This window comes from Schistocerca serialis, chromosome 1 (assembly GCF_023864345.2).
Source record: "Schistocerca serialis cubense isolate TAMUIC-IGC-003099 chromosome 1, iqSchSeri2.2, whole genome shotgun sequence".
Lineage (NCBI taxonomy): Eukaryota > Metazoa > Arthropoda > Insecta > Orthoptera > Acrididae > Schistocerca > Schistocerca serialis.
This window is the reverse complement of record NC_064638.1, coordinates 157,110,951-157,121,485: the sequence shown is the minus strand read 5'-3', so window position 1 is coordinate 157,121,485 and position 10,535 is coordinate 157,110,951. Positions and strand designations below refer to the sequence as shown.

The 10,535-nt window shown below is 39.7% G+C and overlaps 1 non-coding gene across 1 annotated transcript; it reads left to right on the top strand.

The window, feature by feature from the left end:
• The first annotated feature begins 1,068 nt into the window (after nt 1-1,068).
• Trnal-caa (transfer RNA leucine (anticodon CAA)) lies at nt 1,069-1,143 on the top strand. Its single transcript has one exon. It is a non-coding gene; the product is annotated as a tRNA-Leu (tRNA).
• The last annotated feature ends 9,392 nt before the right edge of the window (nt 1,144-10,535 follow it).

The following is a 10,535-nucleotide window of genomic DNA, read 5'->3' as shown; positions in this document are numbered from 1 at the left end:
ATATTATGTACATATATGATGAAGGCACCTACCACTAATGAGTGTTTTCCATATGAATAAACATGAGTACAAGTTCAGAGACATGGAAACTGGGAGTTGTGTGGCAGTGATATTTTTCATATCTGGTGCAAGGTGATATCCAAAGTGCGCTAGAGTTTTTTTTTTTTTTGATCATGTGTTTTTTTTTATCTTTGCCGTAAGACCTTAGAGTTTCCTAGTTTTTGTTACTTCTCTTTTGTTTTTTTAGTTTCGTCTCATTGTGAGTTTTTGAGAATAAATATTTTTTCATTAACTCATTATACCAGACGGCTATGCAATTATTTGTTGTAGGCAAGATTCGGGGAGCAAGCTCGAAAATGCGAGTCACCGTGTTCTTACCCGAACTCCAACCGCAGGTAGGCTACGGTGCCACCTCCTGTGATGTAAAAAACGGGCACCATCCCACGTTGCACTCCATTTCGGACAATAACAGTAAGTGTGGTCGAGTCTATGTTTGCGATTTATGTTCAGGTGTATGTTTACTAGTAGACAATGGCGCAGACGTCTCTTTGCTGCCGGTTCGCCTAGCAACCAATAAAGTGCAACCACACAAAACAGTACTTCGTGCAGTGAACTTGTCTACCCTACAGTGTTCGGGTTGAACTCAGGACCTTTGCCTTTTGTGGGCAATTGCTCTACCAACTGAGCTACCCAAGCACGACCCACGCCCCATCCTCACAGCTTTACTTCTGCCAGTACCTCGTCTCCTACCTTCCAAACTTTACAGAAACTCTCCTGCGAACCTTGCAGGACTAGCACTCCTGAAAGAAAGGATATTGCGGAGACATGGCTTAGCCACAGCCTAGGGGATTTTTCCAGAATGAGATTTTCACTCTGCAGTGGAGTGTGCGCTGATATGAAACTTCCTGGCAGATTAAAACTATGTGCCGGACCGAGACTCGAACTCGGAACCTTTGCCATTCGCGGGCAAGTGCTCCACCATCTGAGCAGGAGAGCTTCTGTACAGTTTGGAAGGTAGGAGACAAGGTACTGGCAGAAGTAAAGCTGTGAGGACGGGGCATGAGTCATGCTTGGGTAGCTCAGTTGGTAGAGCACTTGCCCGCAAAAGGCAAAGGTCCCGAGTTCGATTCTCGGTCTGACACACAGTTTTAATCTGCCAATGCACCCATGTATTTCCCCCCAGCCGCCCAATCATCTGTCTACCTCCTGACTGTGCCTAACTGCCCAAACCTCTTCACACCAGGTCCCTGTGTGCTCCTAGAGTAGAGCCACTACTTGGTCATCCCCATCCCTACCCTACTATGCTTTGATGTCCAAATACTTATAATATAGGTTACATAAAGCTATTCCATCTGTACATTTTGCAAATGTTTCTTGGATGAAGGTTTAGGTACAACACCAACATTTCACTGAAAATGGAAACAATATTAATCAGATGTAATAACATCAATATGATGTCCCTAAGAAAACTCAAGGGAAGGTGGTGATGAATTTCGTGTGCAGGACAGTGAAGCCCTTCTTCATTTTATCCATGATGTGGATGGACAGGAAATAGAGTTGATCCAAGGAATGGTAGAATGATGGTGATCTGACCCACATTATGCCACGTCAGCACTGATGGCATCTGAATATACAACATAGTTGAACATAAAAGAGCAAAACTTCATTGACATGAATCACTTTAAGGGAAGTAATCCTTGACGGTATAAAAACACTTTTCCAAGAGATAATTTTTAAGCGATTTCCTAAAGATATCTATTTCGCTTATGTCTTTGATTTCTTATAGAAGATTTTTGTATAATTTCATTCCATTGTGTAACATGCTGTTTTGAGTTTTTGACTTGTTTTTCCTATAGAGGTGAAAGTGTTGCCTGTGTCTTGTTTCATGTGCATGTATGGAACAGTTTATCAGAAACTGGACAATATGTTTTTTATGTATATCGCTGTCTGCAAAATGATATTCACAAAAAACTGTCAATATACGCAAAGATTTCAATAATTCTGTGCAATGGGATCTATTGCTACTTTTTGTTATGATTTGTACAGCCCTTTTTTGCAACTTAAATATTGTTTGTCTGTTCTGCTCATTTGCTCCCCAGAAGGATATGCCATAATTATTTATAGAGTGGACGTATGCAAAAAATGCATTTCTAGTACTCGAGCTACTACACATTGAATTTATTATCCTAAGTGCACAGCATGCTGAAGCTATTCATTTTCCAAGTACCGCAGGCATGTGACTATGGCCTCCTGTCGGGTAGACTGTTTGCCAGGTACAAGTCTTTCGATTTGACACCACTTGATTGGGACAACACAACACCCAGTCCCTGAGTGGAGAAAATCTCTGACCCAGCCAGGAATCGAAGCCGTGCCCTTAGGATTGACATTCTGTCATGCTGACCACTCAGCTACTGGGGGCAGACAGTGCCACAGTGTGCTCGGTCCGATTTAGTTGAGAGTCGACGTGCATGCCTAAAAATTTTGTTGTTGGTACACATTCTATGTCCTCGTCATTAACTTTTAGCGTGGTACTGTTCAGTTTTCTGTGTAAGTGGAAACTAATACTTTTTTTTTTTTTTAGGGTTAATTTGATAGCCTCTATCCACTGGCATACATGCTTGAGTGTTTCCTGAGCTTTACCATTGAGTACACTTGGTGACTCAGCTTGATTAAGATGTTACCGTCCGTCATCAGCAACCAGTACTGATTCACCATGTTTGACAATTCGTGGAAAATCATTGATGTATATTAAAAAGATGATTGGGTATGCAAACTTCCTTGTGGGACTCCTATAATGATGTATTCTGGGTCTGTAAGGTATGAAAAGGTATGATTGGAGTTAGTTTGAGTGACCTTTGCCTGTTGGATGTTTGCAGGTATGAATGAAACCACATGGTTGTTACTCCTCTTACTCCTAGTGCATTTAGTTTGTTTAGCAAAATTGTGTGGTCTACTGTGTCAAAAGCTTTGGTCAAATCAAGGAAGATCACTGTTATGTGGCCTCCTTTGTCTAGTGCTACAAGGACAACACTTTAGAAATGAGCGAGAGTTGAATTTGTGCTTTTGCCAGCCCAGAAACCCAATTGCTCTTTACTCAGAAAATTGAACTTTGTAAAGTGCCCCATAAGCCTGTTTTTCATTATGGTTTCTATGACTTTTGAAAAGGATGAGAGTAACGAGATTTGTCTTCAATTTTCTATGAGTTCTGGGTTACCTTTCTTATGTACAGGTAGGATTTTTGCATGCTTTAGTATGTCTGGGAAGCAACCTGTGGAGAAGAATTAATTGATGATGTGACTTAAAGAGTCTTTAATGCTGTCTATGCAGTCCTTCAGTAAGCACACAGGTACTTCATCTATTCCTGCTTAATTTTTACATTTTGGGTTACTCATAACATTGCATACTTCTTCTGCTGTGGTTGATTGTAGCATCATTGTGTGTGGTATTTTGCTCAGCGTTTGTAAATGCTTTGTTTTGTTGAACTTCTGTTGTAGTTTGGTTTGTATGCTGCTGAAATACTGATTGGCATAGTTTGCTAGTTTTTTTGGGGTCATTTATTTTGGTATCATTGTGTTGAAACTGCATGTTTATAGGCTATAATTTTTTCCTATTAGTTTCCTGTATGGTGATTTTCCAAGCTAATTTGATTTTATTATTAGCTTTTTCTACAAATTTGTCTTTTTGGTACCTTTTAGCTGCTAACAAAACTTCTCTATACATCTTTCTGTATGTACGATAATATTTATGAAACGCTGAATCATTACGGTAGTTTTTCATTTAGCTTAGGTGCTTGAGGGTTTAAGAGGATTTCCTTATCCCATTGGTTACCCAGTTGTTATTGTTGCATGATTTAGTGATTCTTAGAACTTTAGGAAACATTTCTTCAAATCTGAATTAAAATTGACATAAACTTTGAAAGCTTCCCATTTATAGTAGTTTCTCTGTACACTTCCTCCCATGTTTCACTGTTAATTAGTGAGGCAAATAGAGATCTTTTTGTCTCAGAGAAATGCCGGCCGTTGTGGCCAAGCGGTTCTAGATGCTTCAGTCTGGAACCGTGCTACCATTACGGTCGCAGGTTCGAATCCTGCCTCAGGCATGGATGTGTGTGATGTCCTTAGGTTGGTTAGGTTTAAGTAGTTCTAAGTTCTAGGGGACTGATGACCTAAGTTGTTATGCCTCATAGTGCTCAGAACTATTTTTTTGTCTCAGAGAAAACCCTACTGTACTTGTGTATTTTAGTGTTATTATTTAATTCTATGCCCAATTTTAATAACTGACTTGAATGGTCTGAGATACCAAGGTCATCTATGGCAATGTCACACCTATCTTTCTCTATGTTCGTTAGCATATGGACAGTACTTGATGCTGAATGTATGGTTATCCTAGTGGCAGTGTTACTTAATATCAATATACCATAGGTATACGTAATGTTCAGAAAGCTGTTGCACCACATACCTGGGTCCATCAAGTGAATGTTTAGATCTCCAAAAATGATGATTTTGCTTTTGGGGCTAGAGACCATATCTAATGCTTCGGTTAACTTTGTAGTGAATGTGTCCATGTCACCACTGGGAGCATGATATATACACAGTACAGTTAGTCTTTGGAATACATCTAGGTTTTCTTATCTGTAAAGCTGATATATCTATGCGTTTATCCTCACTTAATGCCAAAACATCATTTCTTATTTTGTATATAATCCACTCCTTCACATATATGCATGATCCACCACATTTCACAGTGCTTATACTGTAATGACAGGCTTGACTGTACGAATTTAGTGCTACATTTCTTAATTCTGAACGATTACGCCAATGTTCTGTTATGCAAACAAGTGAGCTGTCAATAAACACTTCTAATTGTTGCACTTTGTTTTTTATGCATTGCATATTTTGGTGGAAGACTGAGCACTGCTTACCTTGAAAACTTTATGTTTCTCTTGCCTTGATCGAAACATGCTTTTGGTAATGAGGTGTTACAGTTACCGTATTTACTCGAATCTACGCCGCACTCGAATCTAAGCCGCACCTGAAAAATGAGACTCGAAATAAATGAAAAACAAATTTACCGAATCAAAGTTGCACCTGAAATCTGAGACTCGAAATTCAAGGGGAGAGAAAAGTTTTAGGCCGCACCTCCAAATCAAAACAAAGTTGGTCCATTCTAATATGAGACACAATTTAGGTATAATGAATGACGATACAGCTACAGTAGTTTGGTTCGAGTCATAAGCTTAGCAGTTAAGCTTTACCAGGTAGCCATTGCTATGCGTCAGGTGCTCCGTCCGTATTTATATGGGTACCCTTCCTTTTTCACGTGCTTCGTCTGGTTTGGATCGATTGCTTATTTTGCTTTGATCTGATAAGTGCCGTTTTCTTTGTTATTAGTGTTTACGTCACTCTAAGCTGAAAATGCATTACTGTGCTGTGTCATACATTGTTTGTCGCATTCTGATAGTGCGTGTTTACGGCCGGTCGCCGCTCGCGGCATGGCTTGCTTTTGTGCGCGCTACCGCCGCTTACAATTAAAAAACAAGAGAGAGGAATCGTCTCATCAGCGAAACAATGGCAAGAGACTGCTATTTGTTGTTACTTACACTGCTGCTTTCTTTGATAATGATCAACAAGAACCAAAAAACAGACTGCGTATGATAGAACATGTTCTGAACGAGAGTTAGGCGAAAATTTTTCTCCGTTTGAAAATCTTTGCGGTCGCTTCTTAAGTACGTCAAATTCTGCACAGAAATTAGAGTCGTCTTAGATTTTAAAATCTAATCATTTCTGACTGTATCACTATTAGGCATAAGAATAATAAGAATATAAACATGACACGATACGTATATTCTTCCGCGCTTGCTGTTATCTCACTCTAGTTTCATAGTTTATTAGGCAGACAGGATTTAAATGAGATAGCAGGAAACATGAAAGAATACATGGCAAAATGTTTATATTCGTATTACTCTTATGGTGAAGAGAATACTGCATGTGATTCACATTTCATCAGGTTCCTATTAGCAACCATCTCTTCTCACAGGTAGGAAAAAATTCCAAACATAGAGTTGGCCATATTGACAAACATCCCAAACAGTTTTGCCAGTCGGATTTTCATAGTACATTGAAATTCTGCTAAATTCGAATATGAACAATACGGAATTTGTATTATTTCATTGGATAATGTATGAAAATACAGTGGTCGAAACTCGGGGCGGAGAAAAAAAGCTCGTCTTCCATCTTTTTTTTTAATTTATTTACTGACGCATTGGTTTTGGCGCCAGTATTTGTCTTTGTGCCTACAAAGCATGCCTGTGTAGCACTACATATATTCTACTGCAGAAGTTAGTTGTGGTGGCACCTACCAACATTTTTCAGAACTTCCGCTTGCTTTGCACTCGATTCTAAGCCGCAGACGGTTTTTTGGATTACAAAAACCGGAAATAAAGTGCAGCTTAGATTCGAGTAAATACGGTATCCTACTGATTGATGCACTGACCACTGTTTCTTCTGTTGGACCCTCACATTTTCTTGCTGTTTTTGCTGAAGATGATTCTGGCACTGCCTCTTTTTGTTCAAATGATGATCCTGGCTGCGCTGATACCGTGGCTGCGACTGACTTTCTTGTTATGGAGTTTTTATGGTTTCTTCCGTATTTCCTTCCCTTGACTGTGCACTTTACTGGACATTTTGTCACTGATTTTGGTTCGTCTGTGTTTGCTGTTTTATTACAGTCTTCATCTAGAACCAAGTATTTATTTGATAGCAGTATCACCAGAGCTGCACTTACGGTTTGTTTACATGCTTTAGTCAGGACTGGCTACCTTTTCTGCATAGAAAGACCATTTTCAGCAACATCTTGTGCTACATGATGATTTTACTCCAATCCTTGGTATTTTATTTCTGGTTCTTGATATTTCTTCTGGAGTTCATGGTATTGCAGGGTTATAGTCACTAAATTGTATGTAAGAACCATTATTATTGTTTCTTTTGATTTTAGTGTGTTAAATATTTGGTTTTTCAAGGCACTCATAAAGCACTGATGGCATATCCAGTCATGATCAACTTTTATATACTTCAGATTCACTTTTACACATTTATCGTGGTACCCCAACTTGCAGTCAATACACAGGGTAACTCACATAACCTTTTTTAAACAAACTTTACAGACATAACTATCACATTTTATAGTAACTGAGACATCATTACATGAGGATGTTTCACCCGACACCATATTGACCAATAATTTTAAATTATCAGCTGTGCTGAATTTGTTGGATTTGGGGGAAGTTTAATTACTAGGTTAATTATTATGCAGTCATAAATGTTTCTTAGACCATCATTAGACCATCACTTGAAACCCAAGTTTCAATGGCAAGCTGGTTAATGCCAATACAGTACAGTCACACAATTTCTGTGGTACATTTCACAAATGTTTCAAATAAAACAGGATCCTTATACACATTAGCTTCGCTTCAGTGACAATGCTATAGACTTTATGGACCAATTTTCATACCACATTCATGAGTAATCATCTGTTATTTGATACACTTTGTGCGCACTCAATGTGTTCCCTTCTTCAAAACACTGTACTCACATATGTTCATGATTCTATGCCCATTTAATTGTCAAAAAATCAACAACATATTCTCTTGATGTTTATTGTTCCACATATTTATATAAAGCCCTCTCATAAAAGTTCCAAAAATCATGACAACTACAGCAATTGAACAGCACCACCTCATATTTTCATGAATTCATTAAGCTGATATGTGGAGCAAGTAGCTTAATCTTAGCCAATGGAAAATATATTATGTCAAACACAAAAGGTCAATATTCAGAAATCAAGCATGCATCTCTGAAGAAGGATGAAACTTACGAGTGAAGAAGACATCCCACCAAATTGTACAAAATATCCCACCTCTACGAATGTTGGTGCAGCTTTAGTCACAAGCTAGACCAACTTCTAAATGAATGACTATCATGTCATCTCATAGAATTGGGTGTACTGCCACTGGAATGCATCTTCCCAACACGATATTTCGATGTTGTAACTCGGCGTCTTCATCAGGTGTTCCCTGAGACTGGTCGACGAGCTGACCTTGTCCCATATTTATGCAGTCCACACCCACTGTGGTCATTTCTGGTAGTGGTATCAGTCTCTAGGTGCTCCATCTTCAGGCTGCGCCTGTTGCGGCTCTCTTCTGAAGTAGCGGACATCCCAAAGCGTTCCCTATTGGGTCCGCATCCGATAGGCACGATCCCATCACTATCATGCCTCTGTTGAAGTTCCTTATGCTGTCTGTGACCGCGCGAGTTTCTCTCCAAGTAGCTTGCTGCCATCTGGTATAGTGTATGCTGTTCTGTTCTGTTAATTATGCCCTTGGACGTCTGTAGTCCATTCCTGTAGGAGGGAACTTTCTTCCGCTGTTTCTGTAGTAGTTCCAAAGCAGGATTCCACACAGTACTAAGCTAATATCCTGCTTCACGGTTGATCAAGTTCTCCACCATCTTGATTTACATCAATTCATTAATGCCACTAGCCCAGAAGTAAGAGGCCTGAGCCAGGATCCTGGTTTTGTCATAATCCGTGGTGTGCTCAAGGTCCAGGCAATGTTCTGCCATTGCAGATGTAGTTACCTGTCGTGGCCTGGTGTGTCTCTGTTGTTCTTTACATCTTATTTCAACTGTTCTGGTAGTCTGACTAATGTTATACATCCCACATTCACAGGGTGTATGGTAGACACCAGTTTTCCTTAACCCCAAATCACCCTTGACAGCTCCAAGGAGCGTCTTTATCTTGCTAGGTGGGCAGAACACACTCTTGATATTTTGTTTCGTCAAGCATATGGTAGAAAGGCTACTTTCCTGGTCTCTTCTTCCTGCTCCTCTCCTGCTACCTCAGGCCATCTGGTGGGTTGGAGGGCTTTGCAGATTTCCCTGGTGGAGTATCCATTGTCTGTGAACACTCTTTGTAGATGTTCTAATTCTGCTGTCAGCCTGTCTGAGTCAGAGAGTGTTTTGGCTTGGTGTATGAGTGTTCTCAGCACTTATGCATTACACTCATGAAAATATTTTGCTCAACCATTACAATTGATCCTGTGTTCCTACAATGTTGCACACAAATTCCACATGTTGTAAAATTTAAAAAATCCAATTTTATGCATTACACTAATGCAATATTCTGCTCAGCCATTCCAACTGATACTGTGTTCCTATAATGATGTACATTAATTCCACTACAAATAACATTTCCATAAATCTTGAAGAGGGTAAAATCCTTTAATTCAATGATGACTTGAGTTCCCTAATAAATGTGCACCAGGATTTGAAATTCTTAGAATGAAAAAAATGTCCCATATACAGTGGCTGCCACATTTTGTTCCTTTTGTTCAAAAGGTGGGTGGCTTCTTAATAATATTTTCTTCACCACTAGATACCTTACTATTTTTACCACTTTCTTTTAACACTTGTGCTTTCTTCTGAATGCTTTGTCTCTCAAACTGATCAAAACTTTCTGAACCTTTTCTCCCACTAATCTCTGACATTGGCAACCTGTGGGATGTGGTCCATCCATTCATTCTTTCCCCTCATGTGAAACATTAGCTGTGCTGTTGTGTAGTGTGTTGACAAATGAGGCAGATGATTCACTATCTCCTCAAATGGTTTAATGTAGTCAATCTGTAGCATTACCTCGTCATGAGAATATGTCCTTATGAACCTCTTATGTTCTCGAAGCATCCTTCCAATTTCATTATATAGTGCTTTCCACTGAGACCATGTGGTAAGATAGAAACTGTTGTACAATGTCATATGTATTTCCTTGGATTATTCCAGGTTTTTCTTCATTTGTATCTGTAGTGGACTGGTCAGACAGCCAATCCACTATGACCGGTAGCCGAAATGCACGGGTTTAAGCTCACGCAGACTGGCGTGAGGTCTGGAACAGGACAAGTATTTGAGAACTTAGAAAAACGAATGCATTTGGTGTAATACTTAACTTTAATCCATAATTGGAAAACATCGCTCTTGTTGATACATTAATAACAATCTCAATATAAACTGGTAATGGTACCTTGCTAGGTCGTAGCAAATGACGTAACTGAAGGCTATGCTAACTATCGTCTCGGCAAATGAGAGCGTATTTGTCAGTGAACCCTTCCTAGCAAAGTCGGCTGTACAACTGGGGCGAGTGCTAGGACGTCTCTCTAGACCTGCCATGTGGTGGCGCTCGGTCTGCAATCACTGACAGTGGTGACACGCGGGTCCAACGTACACTAATAGACCGCGGCCGATTTAAAGGCTACCACCTAGCAAGTGTGGTGTCTGGTGGTGACACCACAGTATCCCCACACTGATTCCATGCTACTGCTGTCTTTCCTTGCTGGTGAGGTTCCTGGCTCTACTATTTTCTGTTATACTTGTAATGTGACTTCAACTTCTTTGTTCAACAGTATTACAAATGCTCTTATCCACTGTTGTTCCTTAACAATAGAATTTGATCTGAAAACTTGGGCGCTATCTCCTGTGGCTACCATCCTT